The following is a 15,000-nucleotide window of genomic DNA, read 5'->3' on the forward strand; positions in this document are numbered from 1 at the left end:
CCCCTTTTTCCTTAATTCTCCTCCCCTCCCCTCCCCTTTTTCCCTTAATTTTCCTCCCCTCCCCTTTTCCCTTAATTTTCATCCCCTCCCCTCCCCTTTTTCCTTAATTCTCCTCCCCTCCCCTCCCCTTTTTCCCTTAATTTTCCTCCCCTCCCCTTTTCCCTTAATTTTCCTCCCCTCCCCTTTTTCCCTTAATTCTCCTCCCTTCCCATCCCCTTTTCCCTTAATTCTCCTCTCCTCCCCTTTTCCCTTAATTGTCCTCCCTTCCCCTTTTCTCATTCCTCTTCGTCGTGGAAACTCTTTTTGGGATCACTATTTTGCCGGCCTGTACCCATTTTGCATATATATTTTTTCTCTCTATAACGTGATCTGGAAGATTTTATTCTCGTTACTTTTTATATATATTTTTTTTTCTCTTTATTTTTTTATACTTTTCAGGTTTTTTTATCGATTAGTTTTTTTTCATAATACCTTTTTTCATATTTTCTCGATAAGATTTTAATTTTTATACGATTTTTTACATATTTTCTCGATTACAGTTTAATGTTTTATACGATTTTTTCATATTTTCATATTTTTTCGATTACAGTTTCATGTTTTCTTGATTCCCCTTTCAGCTTTTTAAAATATTTTTCATTTTTGTCTATGAGGTTGGCGGTCATTCATCTCTTCTCGACCTGAATCTCTTTCCTCTGTGCTTTTATATTTTCCATTTATATTTTTATTTTCTTTCTCTTTGTATATTTTTATTTTGTATTTGATTTACTCTCCGCTTTTGGTTTTCACTGATTTGTCACCTCCCTTTTCTGTGCTCTAACATGTGTTATTTCTTTCTATATTTGTTTCTTTTATGTCTGTCATCTCTCTCTCTCTGTCTTTATCTTTCTTTCTCTCTCTCTCTCTCTCTCTCTCTCTCTCTCTCTCTCTCTCTCTCTCTCTCTCTCTCTCTCTCTCTCTCTCTCTCTCTCTCCCTCTATCCCTCTATCCCTCCATCCCTCTCTCCCTCTATCCCTCCCTCCCTCCCCCCTAATCCATCCATCTCTCCCTTGCCCCTCCCTCACCCTCTCTTCCTCCCTCTACCTCATTCACTCTCTCAACCTTCATGCTCCCCCCTTTCTCGTCCCCTTCTCTCTCCTTTTATTTCCCCTCCCTATCTCCTTTCTCTATCTCCCAGGTTATCGCTGACTCTCGTTAACTCTTTCATCATCCTCTGTCGTCTCTTCATTGATTAATATATTTTTTTCAAGTCATTAGTCGCTGATTACCTAACGTTGTCATCAGTCTCTTTGTCAACCCCACTTCATGCATCATTTATAAATCTGTCAGTTTTTAATATCTTGTCGTAAGTTCTCATTGGAACATCTGCGTTTTGTGTTTCTTGTTTTATTCTAAAACATATTGTATTCTTTTCGACTATTGTATTTTGGTTTTATCTATACCAGTTTTTTTTCATTGTTTTCGTTTCGATTTCGATGGTCGATATACTAACAGAAGTACAATGTTATCTCTTATCTTTGAGCCCTCGATCCTTCACCTCTCCTACTCTGACGGTATCTGCCTCCTTCCCCCTCCCCCACCCCCTCCTCCCTTCGTATTTGATGGACCATCGACTATCAAACGTTTCTTTTCCGACTCATCACCTCGTCCATTTCTTATCTCGTCCCGTCACTTCTTGCAGCCTCAGCTTTCATCGTCTTCTCACTCCAGCGGGTTACCCTCAAAGACGCTCTCTTGGCTCTTCGACGGTGTCCTTCCTCCTTCTCCTCTTCCTTTGCTTCCTTTTCCTCTTCATCCTGCCCCAGCTTCATCCTCCTCCTCCTCCAATTCCTTCCCGTCCCCTTTCTCTCGTGCTTTTCCTTCTCTATCTCCACTTCCTCTTTCTCCCCTTGGTCTTCCTCCTCCTTCGCCTTTCTGTCTTTTACTCCTTTTATCTCCAAGCTCCTCTGTCAGCGTCACTGACCATACACGTTGTCCTCCTTTGGTCGGTGACCCTTGGAAATACGTTTCTTCAAGATGGTGGGGATATCCCTTCTCATAATTCCAAATATTTCTAAACTTTATAACTTTGTAAAACATTGATTCAAGAATTTAGTTTGCATGACGTCATATTAAGTGTCCGCTCGTGTTTAAGTACCGAGTTATCATCATTGATTATAGATGACACGTGGATAGATGAATTGCATCACAAGTAAAGCCAGTTTTTTTAAGCAGAGTGCAAATATTCTTCTCGTGTTAGAATCATTCATTGTTTTGACCTTCCTAACGCAGGAGACTTTCGAAGCACAACACGTATTCTGCACCCGGCCGGACACCCATTTTCTCAAGCCTATCACCTTACGTCGATTTTTCCCTCTCTCTATTATTCCCGGTACGCCCTGCGGTTCCACTTCACCCCCTCCTCTTCTCCTCTCCTTCACCTGCATGTCCCCTCCTTTGTCTCCTTTCTTTACTACCATCCCCCTCTTTTCTCGCCTTGTACATCCCCCCCCCCCTTCTACGTATTTTGCCGGTCCCTCTCCCCTCAGAGATAACTCCCCTTCAACCCTCCCTCTATCAGCACGGTCTCTTCAGTCATTCTTTAGGACCCGTTCTTACTCTTTTCTCATCCCTTTCTCTCTTCATTCTTGTCTTTTCTCTGTATTTGTTTATAGTTTCGTATTCGCGTGGCATTTGTTATTTTTGTTTGTTATTATCTTAAATGGTAGGAAGGGTGCGTTTGTCTCTTTGTTGCTTTATCTATCTCTCTTTCCATATTTCTCTGTTTCTCTCTCTTTCTCTCCATATTTCCCTGTTTCTCTCTCTCTCTCTCTTTCCATATTTCTCTGTTTCTCTCTCTTTCTCTTCCCATATTTCTCTGTTTCTCTCTCTTTCTCTTTCCATATTTCTCTGTTTCTCTCTCTTTCTCTTTCCATATTTCTATGTTTCTCTCTCTCCTATTACTCTCTTTTCTCTCTTCCTCTACACTCTCCTTTCTCTCTCACTCTCTTCCTCTCCCTCTTTCCTCCGCTCTCTTCCTCCTTTCTAACGCCCTTTCGCTAACCCTTGCCCTTCTTATTTTTCTCCCCTCTTTTCTCTTTTACCTGGAACCCTTTTTCCACTCCCAAACCCCTCCCGGTTTTTTCCAATCCCGTGTTTATTCTGCTTCACCCCAATTATCCTCTCCCATACCTAATTTCCTCTCTCGCTTCTTACTCCGACCTTCCTCTTCAATTAGATCAAATAAAAGGCATCTCATCCGAACCAAGCAAACAATGATTTAATTTCTGAAGCAACATTATTTAATTTCTCAAGCTTAATTATTTTATTTCTCAAGCTATATTGTTTAATTTCTCAACCTTAATTATTGCATTTCTCAAGCAACATTATTTAATTTCTAAACCGTAATTATTTAATTTCTCAAGTAACATTATTTAATATCTCAAATAAAATTATTTAATTTCTCAACTTTAATTAATTAATTTCTCAAGCAACATTATTTAATTTCTAAACCGTAATTATTTAATTTCTTAAGTAACATTATTTAATTTCTAAACCGTAATTATTTAATTTCTCAAGCAACATTATTTAATTTCTCAACCTTAATTATTTTATTTCTCAAGCAATATTATTTCATTTCTCAACTTTAATTATTTAATTTCTCAACCTTAATTATTTAATTTCTCAACCCTTAATGAATTAATTTCTCAAGCAACATTATTTAATTTCTCAACCCTTAATCAATTAATTTCTCAAGCAACATCCGCGACATGGTAAACACCTACTTTCGCCACTCTCTCTCCGTCCCATTAATCCACAAAGACACCCACTCGATGTCAACACCCTGGCATCGTTGCTCAGGGCTGCCGATCAACATCTTCCTTGAGATGTATCACTGTCGCATCGTCCGTCGGGCGTCGATTATTCATGCGCTGTGAACAGTCGCTTTTCGTTCCTCGTTCGTGTTGTTGTTTTGTTCTCGTTATCGTTATCATTACAAGTTTTTTATCATCGTTGTTTTTGTTATTTATATCTTATGTTGTGAGTATTGGTATTATTGTCGTTGTTGTTATCAAAAGGATAGTAATGATAGTGATTTTTAACCTTATTTCTGTAAGAGTTATAATGATAATTATAATAAGTGATAATAATAATGATAATAGTAGTTATCATCATCAGTAGCATCAGCATTATCATTATTATTGTTTATGATATCATCATTATCATAATCATGATTATTATTAGTAGTAAGAGTACTACTAGTGGTATCATTATCTTTATTATTATTATTATTATTATCCCCTTCTATTTTTCGCCTCCCCCTCTCTCTCTTCCATTCCCGCTCTCACTCCCAGTCCTTAAAGTCACTCCCTCCCCTCCCACTTGAAAGACTTACGTCTCCTTCCTTCCACTCACTCCCTTTTTTCTCCTTAAACCTCATTACCTCCTTCGCTCCCTCATCCTTTCCTCCCTGTCCCATCCCCCTTTTCTCTCCCTATCCCTTCTTTTCCCCTCCCATATTTTTCTTCTTTAATTCCCCTTTGCTTCCTTTTCCTCTCTTCTCTTTAAGCCTCCCCATCCATCTCTCCCCTTTCCCCTCCTACCTTTCGTCCACCTCCGGATTGTCGTGTAAATATTTATTTTTTATTTTTTTTTAGAAAGTGCTTAGATACTTCAGTGTTCCTATTTCGAAGAAGAGTGAAGATAATAATAATGGTAATGAAACCGATAATAATGATAATGATAACCCTGATAAAAATGAATAACAACGACAGTAACAATAATGATGATGACAATAATGAAAATAATACAGTTTGAATAGTATTCTTAGAGATTCGCAGTAGGATCCAAACGCACACGAACAAGTGTGTGATTAATTAATATTTGATAACATATCTCCCTCTTCCTCCCTCCTTTCCCCTTTCCCCTTTCCCTCCCTCCTTCCCGCTTCCCCCTTTCCCTCCCTCTTCCTCCTCTCCCTCCCTCCTTCCCGCTTCCCCCTTTCCCAACCCTCTCTCATATCACATACTCCTTATTTTATTTATTCATTTTTTCCATCACCATCCTTCTCTTTCCGTCAAGGGTCACGCTAGTCCTCTCACTCGACAGCCTGTCATTCATCCGTCTCCTCTGCCTCCTTTATCAACGTTATTCTCGCGAGCTTTATGTCAAGAGCATCCTCTGTTTAACAATCCGTGACAATCATGTGCCGAAGTCGATGATGTCATTGGCTCCTTCTTATACGCCTTGTGGGTTTCCTTGGAAGTTGGGAGACGGTGCTTTTCGATGTTGTTAATACTTTTGTTGTAGTTATTATTATTGTTGCTGTTAATATTTATTTATTTAATTATTAGTATTATTGTTATTAATTATTTATTATTATTATTATTATTATTGTTGTTGTTGTTGTTGTTGTTGTTGTTGTTGTTGTTGCTGTTGTTGTTGTTGTTGTTGTTGTTATTATTATTTATTATTATTATTATTTATTATTATTATTATTATTATTTTCATCATCATCATTATTATTATTATTATTATTATTATTATTATTATTATTATTATTATTATTGTTATTATTTTTATTATTATTATTATCATTATTATTATTATTATTATTATTATTATTATTATTATTATTATTATAATCATTATTACTATTATGATCATTATTATCATTATCGTCATAATTGTTATTAGTAGTATTATTAGTATTATTATCCTCATCATCATGATTGTTATTATCATTGCTAGCATGCTGTATTTTTATATTATTATTATTGTTGTTTTTATTATAGTATCTTTATTATCATTACTATTTTTAATATTATCATTTATATTATCATTATCATAATTGTTGTTATCTTTATCATTATTATTATTATTAGAATGATTTATCATAACACACACACACACACACACACACACACACACACACACACACACACACACACACACACACACACACACACACACACACACACACACACACACACACACACACAAATATATATATATATATATATATATATATATATATATATATATATATATATATATATATATATATATATATCGACATACCCACATACATACATAGTTACACATGAAGACAGACAGTCAAACTTTGAAAGCCACGTTCGTCTTTGCAAAGTCATTCAACGCTCCTGACTACATTTTGGCAATAACTCGGTCGAGTAGGCATATCATTAGTAATTTCAAGTTTGAAGAAGTTTGAACGCCGTTCATCCGTGCTTCGGTGTTTTACGCTATTTTTCAAACTTCTGTGGCAAAGAAAGGAGGTCTTGACGACAGAGGACTGACGGGGGCGGGGGGGGGGGGGGGTGGGGGTGGAGGGAGAGGGGATAGAATGAAACTGGGAGGTGGGAAGCAGAAGGATGTGGGGGGTGAGGGTGGGGGTAGGGGGGCAATGGAATATTGTTTCCTTTTTTAATATTTGTTGCATGGGGGTGAAGTGAAGAAATTACTTTTTTAATTAATATTCCTAAGGGGCTTTAGCATACGAGAATTGTTTTTGTTGTGTAGGATTGCCATCGGAATTATTGCTTCTGGAATCTTCTTCATACATGGCGGTCGTTGTATGAGGCACTCCGTTCCCCGCTACACTCTCGGCCTCTTTTACGCTCGTATTCGCTTGGATTAGATACTTTTTTTATTGCCCTTCAAAAAGTTGACAGCATCTGGTATTTGTGCGGGTAGGACCTGCTTCGAAAAAAATGTCCCTTTGTCTCTAATTTCGGCAGTAGTTTTGAGTTTTCCCGATATCAGTTTAAGTAGTTAACGAACTCGAAGTGTTTTGGATCGCTCTGATGAAAACAAAAATGTTTAGTAAAAAGCTCTCGTTTTTTAATGCCTCCGCTTTGGTGCACTATTTCCCCCCGCTGTTTATTATTGTTAGGAATTCCATTTTGTTGCTGGTTGAGTCTTGTGTGCGAAGGCGAGAAAAAAATCATGATTTATGCAACGAGCGTATTCACTAATTCACATTTGGTTCCTATTTTGCGTATTTGTTTTGCCTTTGCAGTGATGTGTGAGTTCGTCGCAAATATCCTTGTATACTGCATTTATGAATACATCGTGTCTTAACCTGTGTTTCATGAACAAACATACACGCTGCACACATTCAGTATACGATTACGGGAGGATGAAAGCATTTCCAAAGAGCTTCACACTGCGAGATGAATTATTGTTGCAATCCGTTCCTCGCTTGGCCGTCAATCCGGAGTTTCATATTCCGACCGAAGTCTTTCACTCGCCCCAAGTTTCGTCTGTCCTGCCTTCCCCCCCTCTTCTCCCGTGCCCCTCGCCCTAGCTCTGATCACCCGCCCATCCCGCCCATTGTTGTGTCGCCCAACCACCACGCAAGATCACATTCCCCCCCCTCCATCCCGCAGTCCTCCCCAATATTTCACCCCCTCCCTCCCCAAGATTTCACCCCCACTCATCCCCCCTTCCCCCCATAACACCTGAACCCTCCCTCTGGCCCTGGTTCGTCGCTGGCTGGTTTTCAGAGGGTGATTCTCAAGGCATTTCTTTCTAATGCGCAAAAATGTCTGGCAACTGTTGTTATTCAGCCATGGCCAAGAATAAAAACATGTATGTATGCATAAACAATGTGGATGTGAATCGGGTTGATGGTAGACTCGTATTTCTATGAAAACAAATAAGTTCATTCATTCATGTAGTCTATCCAAGTACTTACATAAGTAGTATTTTCTTACAATTTGCGGTACTTGAATTATAATAGATGTAGGGGAGCTGGAGTTACGTTTCTCGGCAGAGTATTAAATCAACTCACATCTTACAGTTTGTGCCGTAAATTCACACATTTATTCAAGGGCAATTATTAGAAGAAAAACGAATAAATAGATAGCGCCTTCGATCTTTTGACATTACACAGACACACACACACACACACACACACACACACACACACACACACACACACACACACACACACACACACACACACACACACACACACACATATATATATATATTTATTACATATATAAATTATACACAGAAATTATAATCGAGTAATAGATAATCATGTACCTGTTTTCTTGTTTAGACATTGTTTAAAATAGGACACAGACCCCACTACCACGAAAATGGTAGTAAGTCTCATTTACATAAATTAGATCGAGAAAAATACAAATCTTGTCAGAAAAGCTCGTCATTATAGAGGGATTTCGGATAGCATCCAGACCGCGCGCTGGTCTTTTAATACTAGGCATTGAAAACGGGCAAAGTTTAAATTGCTATTACGTTTACAATACATACAATGTCATAGCTCGAGAGGGCCTGGCGCGGGTGGCGGGGTGGCGGGGGTGGGGGTGGGGGTGGGGATAAAGACAAGAGCTTTTATGAGGCGAAATTTAGATTCAAGGCTCACAACTCGTAAGAGAGTGAGAATGAGCTGGTGTAAAGTTTGGCGAAGACAATTTCCGCCGGTGACTTTGCATCACGAGGCTTAACCTCAAGCAAGCAAGTGAAAGAGACACGAAAGATAAAAAAAAAAAAAAACGTACGTAAGTCTTTTACTATTCTGTAAAATGTATTGAATAAGCGTTGTCATTACTAATGTAATATTAATACTATTGTAATATTTAAAACTACGATACCATAGATTAAAAGTAATTAAAAGTAATTTATTAATGATATATCCGTAGAACAAATTATAATGGCAGTGATAATAATCATGATTGTTTTATAACTAATTTATTAATAATATATCCTTAGAACAGAAAAAAACCCAGCTTAGTTGATGTCGCTTTCATTTCCCTCTACAATGTTACAAAAAAAAAACAAAATCGGCTTCCCTCCTCTTAATCCAGGAAAATAAACAAAAACAACGTACCTCATTACCCATGTTGAATGTTTTTTTTTTTTTTTTTTTTCCTCCCACTCACGCGATAACGTCAAACAAAGAAATGTTGGAGCGCATTACACTAAATAAACATGGTTGCGACAGGCCGGCCCAAGACATTGATTAAGCTTATCATAGGAGACACCCTCGGCTGCTCCTCCCCGACAAAAAATACTTTCCCAAAGGAGATGGACACGGTGGCAGAGAAAAGAATAGAAAGTGGAGACTGAAAGGGAGGAAGAAGTGTGATGGCCCGATTTATAGTAGTAATAATGAGGATAATGATAATAATAATAATTATTATTATTATGCTGCTGCTGATGGCTTTGATGGTGATTATTGTTGTTTGAAATTTATTATTAGAATTGTTATTATTATTATTATTGTTATTATTATTATTATTATTATTATTATCATTATTTTATTATTATTGACATTGTTGTCACAATTAATGTTATTGTTATTACTATCATTATTGATGTTATTGATATTATCATTATTATTATTATTATTTTTATTTTTATCATCATTATTATTATCAATAACATCATATGATATCATCATCATTAGCAGCAGCAGCAGCAATAGCATCGTATGATATTATTAGTACCTTTTATTGATACTGTTATTGTCATTATTTTCATTCTTATAATACTCATTTCATTATCAATATTATCCTTACTATCATTACTCTTATTTTTGTTATTATTACTAATATTATAGTATTAGTAATTTTCGTTTATTTTTTATCTGTTGCTTGATATTGGTGCTTCGAGTGAAATAGAATCAGAAATTTGTTTAATGTATTTTTTTTATTTTTCTTTCCTTCATTATTGTTTAGTTCGTTTATTAATTTGTCTATGATTACTACTTTATTCTATCTGCTTATTCCTTTCTCATATTACTTTCTTTGCGAATACACTTTTGTTTTGTAACTGTACTTGGGTTCGCAAGCAACATCGTTTTCGTCCAGCAACAGTCTGTGGCTGAGATGATATACTGTGCAAGTTTTCCAACTCCCATTAAAGCCCGGAGGAATATAAAAATCATATATCGTAATGGAGCACTGTAGAAATTTTTGTTGTTATTACACCATTAAACTTTTTTGGGGCAGCTTTTCCTTTCAAGAACTTTTCTCCATTGCCAGACACACAAATGGAAGAAGAAATAAGTAAGATTGATAAAAGTCTGGCGATTATAGATGATTGTTGACCGCGTCTGCGTTGTCAGGGATCGAAATAAGTGAAGCGATGGTGTCCATGCGACCGTGAAAGCTCGTTCACCATTGAGAGGGAAAAAGAGGGAGAGAGGGAGAAAAAAGAGAGAAAGAGTGAGAGGGGGAAGACAACGACAACAAGAAGAAAGAAAGAAAGAAAAAAAAAGAGATCCCGGAGCGAAAGAAATGCTCCTAAAATCCGTTCCTCAACCACTTCATTTGTAACCCAACATGGAGTGGGCGAGTCCATTCATGCAGTCTCCTCCGTGTTCCTGAAGGTACTTGAGTCCTATCAGCAATACGTGACGTGCAGAGACGGCGGACTCGTGAAGGATGGTTGGAGGTGGGAGGGGCGGGGGGTGCTTGCATGAGAGGGGGAGGGAGGGGTCTTTAGTTGGAAGGGAGGAACCGAAAAATATAAATAAAACGAGAATAAATGAGTCCTGATGAGGGTGGAAAAGGGATGGTTTGCATATGAACTGGATGTGATGATATGGTAATTAGACTTGAAAGAGAAGAGGCAGGGGGAGAGGCAATTTCGGGGAATAAGGAATAAAAATGTAAAGCAACGACATGCCTTAACAAATAATAGAAAAGAATGCTCTGAATAAAGGTGTCGTGATGAACGTAGTACACAGAAAGTGTGTATCTGAAACCGAACGTAAAAGAGCAACAGAAAAGGGGGAAATAACAGCTATTCCATGAAAGAATGTAAGCAGGTTCACAGTACAATCTATGGCATCCTCACAGGGTACTAATAGGAAAACAACAAAAAACAAGAACGCTCTGCTATTGGCATAAGTTCTAGAATCTAGAATGGACTCCGTTTCAGCTTCATTAAAACTTAGAGTTGCTAAGGCACTCTTAATATCACATTAGGCACAAACTCACTCGGCTGCGTTTCACATGGCTGAGCGAAATATTGAAAACTTGACAATTCTAGGGCCTTCAACCCGAGTTTCGAAACTTGTTAGATTTAGCTGATTGGAGCCGAATTTAAAAGTTTAATCATGTGTGTCGCCAATTTTTCCCCTTGTTACCAAAACTGATGAGTCACTCCGCAGAGAGGTTGCAATGAAAGACGTCTGGCCTAGCTCATTTACGTGCGTCATTTTTTCCTTTAAAAATATCTTCTTGTATTCCCCTCTGCGGTTTCCTTTCCCCCCCTCTTTCTCCTTATTCTTTAAAAATCCGCATTCCTTCATAATTTCCGTCCTTTGAAGCGCGCGCGAGACGAGATAGCTTCATAACTTATCGCTTCTTAGGGAATCGTTATTTACACTTTCGCTAACGGCTTTTAACATGGAGTCTAATGTTAATGCATGTCGGCTTACCAGAGTTATAGGAGATGAATCAGCGTCCCCTTCGACCCTTCCGTTATGCCCCTCCGCTTCGCATGCAGGCAGGATTGGGTCGGAGATTTGCATTTTAATTTTCACACCGGATAGAATATTTAGACACGGTTTCCATTATGTTTTAGGGGGATTTGTAGATACAGAAGCTTGTCTATATTCACTATGCTATATATTGTTTTCATTGTGTATTGATGCTTAGAAAACTGAGGATATAATGCATTTGAATGCGCTGGAATAGATACCAGTTAGTCTGAAAGGTTGTACGACATTACACACATCAAAATATTCTAAGCTCGTACTGTAATGGATATTTAAATGTGGGTAGGAATCACCGTAGACTTTACATGGACTTTGCACTGACTCTTAATAGAGTAAACCTTAACGGAGGCACAGAGTAGTAAGGCGACCCTCTGACGGACACGGTCCACCCACCCGAGGCCCCATTTTCTGTTTCCTGGAGCAGCTTTAAGTCACGTCCACAGTGTATCATTTTCTATGCGTCTCTCTCCCTTCCTCCCTCTCTCTCTCTCACTCTTTTTCTCCTCTTCTCCCTCTCTTTCATTTTCTGAAGTTCTGTTTCTCCTTTCCGACCTCGTTATCGAATACTTTCTATTCCTCGACCACTGCAAGAAAAAATGCGGCCAAGGGAAGCATCAGTATTTCGGTACGGCCAAAATTCACCGTAGACTTTTATAGGAAAGTCGCATTGGATAGGCATCACAGGAAAATTGAATTAATATTTATAGAAAGAAGACCTAAGTCTGCCCCACCCACGCCTCTTGACTGAGAAGGAGCCGGGAACACATATGAGATATCCTTAGGAAACATGTGATTATACAAGTTCCAAACTTGTTCCAGAATCCGGGGGAATTTTCTTTCCGAGTTTACTTAATCATGTTGTAGATATTTTGTTTCTTGTAAGTCAAGGATCAAACAAGTTATATAGCTAATATGATTTGTATTGATTGTTATAAAGGACAGACGGTGTATGTGTGTATTTGTATTTGTGTACATATATTTGTATTTATGTATGTGTGTGTGTGTGTATTTGTATATATATATTTGTGTATATATATTTGTGTGTGTGTGTATATATATATATATATATATATATATATATATATATATATATATATATATATATATATATATATATATATATATATATATTTGTATGTATGTATGTATATGTATGTGTGTGTTTATTCAGATATTTTTATTTGTTTGCCGTTCTTTTATTCATTTATTTACCCCCATGGTAAATGGTTATAAAATGTAAAACGCTGCACATATCCCTATGCTGTTCGGTCTCCCAGCTACAGCAAACGGTCCTGAACTTAAACATTAGTGATATGTTGTTCTTGCAAGCAAGCCAAGACTCCCCAAGCCTAAACTGCAAGAGATAGTGAAAGAGATTTAGTAGGCTATTCTTGAAGAAGAGTTCATATCATTGTAATGGATTTTTTTTTCGCCGAAATATCGTGCTATTTTTTCTGTGTCATTTAAGAATATCATATTGTCTTCATCATGGCGCTGATTATATTATTTTTTCCTTATCTTTTCTTTGTCAGTTCGCAGATCCTTATTTTTAACAAGCTGTAAAGATAAGAACGGGTTATAGTTTGGAAAATAGATGACTTTCTTTTATTTAATTCTCTCATTTTCTTTAATAATAATCCATACAGAAATACGCTGATAATCAATACAGAAATATGTGAAAAGAAGCAAAATAAGGACAGAAAAAATTCATCTAACAAAATATTGTTAGTAGCCAATACTAAGAGTTTGGATTTATATCACGGTAAACACGAGAATTGTTATGCCGCTGGTGAAAGGTTTTATGCCCACCTGAATGTGAAATCTGACAAATGTGCACGATTGGCTTTAACAAATACATGCGCGTCTCATAAACTTTTTCTTTATAGGAAACCTTTTTCTGTGAAAACGATTTGTCGATGGGAATTGATCATTGCATTATTTTCGTCACTTTGCTTTTCTTTCACTCTTTTCTTAGAGTTTTCTTTCATTTGTTCGAGCTTTCTGTGCCTTATTTTCCTCTCCTGTTGTCTCTTTCTCCTTCACTTCTCCTCGTCTCCTTTTCCCTCTCTCGCTTTTGAAAATTGCTTATTCATTAAATCAACTCGAAAAGAAACGTTTAATAACCTTACTTTAAGATAGTTTAAGGATTATGACTAGAGCGCATTTAGAATGTAAAGAGTTTCATAAGAGCAGTTAAGAAAGACAAATTTCTTCTTTACACCCAACTGTCTCATGATATAAGAAAAGAGCATCTTTCCACAAAACTAAAGGCATTAAGACAGGCATCAAGACGAAGCGGAGTAAGGGAGGAGACACAGCAGTATAGTAACAGGTAACGCGATCGTTAGTGTAAACAACCCTTCGCATCCGCTTGTACAGAGAGGATTTGTATGCGTCGCGTGGCTACCATCACATTCACATTAGTGCCTCCTCGAGATAGCTGGGTATTAGGGCGACAGATGGCATTAGGCTCCGTTGGGTAACAGTAGCCTAGATGGCGAGGTGTGGTCGATAGGGAGGGACAGTGTGTGGAGTTCGAAAACAGTATTTGTGGTAGAGGGCGGGTGGGTTATCATGGAGAATCTTTTGTATCTAATGCGATGTGTTTTGATGTGTTGCTTTATTTTATTGGAGGATTAGTGAACTCATGTACTGTTAGTGTGTTGTTATTTACAGACGCTGATGCTGGCTTAGAGGATGATGCACGTGACATAGTGTATTTGTTCGAGACATATCTTACTTCTAACCGTATACGTGTAATATCTTACTGAAGGCAGTCTTTTACTGTTCTTATTTTCAGATTACGGACTAGAAATTTTCTAAACTATTTTGAAGTAACCATAGTTGCAAATCAAAGATCGTTGTCCAAATATCCCAGTGGTTGTGTTACTACGAATACCTCATTTCCTTCAATGTAAAATTTCATGATATTATTTACCGAACGAACTTAGCATTAGATAACCGAAACAAATATCAATACCTTTCAGAATTTGAAACTTTTCGAAAAACAAAATCAATGAAAAGCCAAAAGGAACGGTGGTGCGGGAAAAATAAACTTGTAAACAAAGACACCTGAAGGAGGGAAGCCCACACCCAGTGATCCTGCTGCAGTCATCAAGTATTTAACGTTCTGCTTAAGGGTTTGGAGACATTTGCCGGTTGGGCTCAACTCAAGCAAAAAGTAGTGGAACAGCGCCTGGAAAGTTGCGTGAAGCTCATTCTAGAAACTCGATACTACATGTGGAACAGTACCCGTCCCGAGCTAAGACTACAGTGACTAACAGGGAAGAACTCGGCCCGAAGTGAATGTGAATCGAGTTCGGGAAGAGCAAGGGCGAAATCCGTCACGTATGCCACCGTCACAGGGAGACAGCGGCGTGACTCGTAGCCCGGACCAGACGCCCAGGGAAGCGGAACGGCAGCTCCGCCTATAAAGGTGGATCTCAGCCCCCACCACACCGACGAGGATCCCCTAGCAGGGACCCCGAGGCGCAAGCCCAACATTTCTTTCGAGTCCTGTCTCC

The 15,000-nt window shown here is 37.9% G+C and overlaps 1 protein-coding gene and 1 long non-coding RNA gene across 6 annotated transcripts in view; both read left to right on the forward strand.

The window, feature by feature from the left end:
• Positions 1–15,000, forward strand: part of LOC113809324 (band 7 protein AGAP004871) — a 1,059,488-nt gene that overhangs the window by 155,300 nt on the left and 889,188 nt on the right. The window lies entirely within an intron of this gene.
• LOC138866074 (uncharacterized) overlaps positions 1–15,000 on the forward strand; it is a 255,985-nt gene that overhangs the window by 60,431 nt on the left and 180,554 nt on the right. For both annotated transcript variants that reach the window (XR_011399521.1, XR_011399520.1), the window contains exon 2: positions 14,277–15,000. This exon is cut by the window's right edge and continues 116 nt beyond it. This is a non-coding gene — a long non-coding RNA (uncharacterized lncRNA). The remainder of the gene's footprint in view (positions 1–14,276) is intronic.

This window comes from Penaeus vannamei, chromosome 23, assembly GCF_042767895.1.
Source record: "Penaeus vannamei isolate JL-2024 chromosome 23, ASM4276789v1, whole genome shotgun sequence".
Lineage (NCBI taxonomy): Eukaryota > Metazoa > Arthropoda > Malacostraca > Decapoda > Penaeidae > Penaeus > Penaeus vannamei.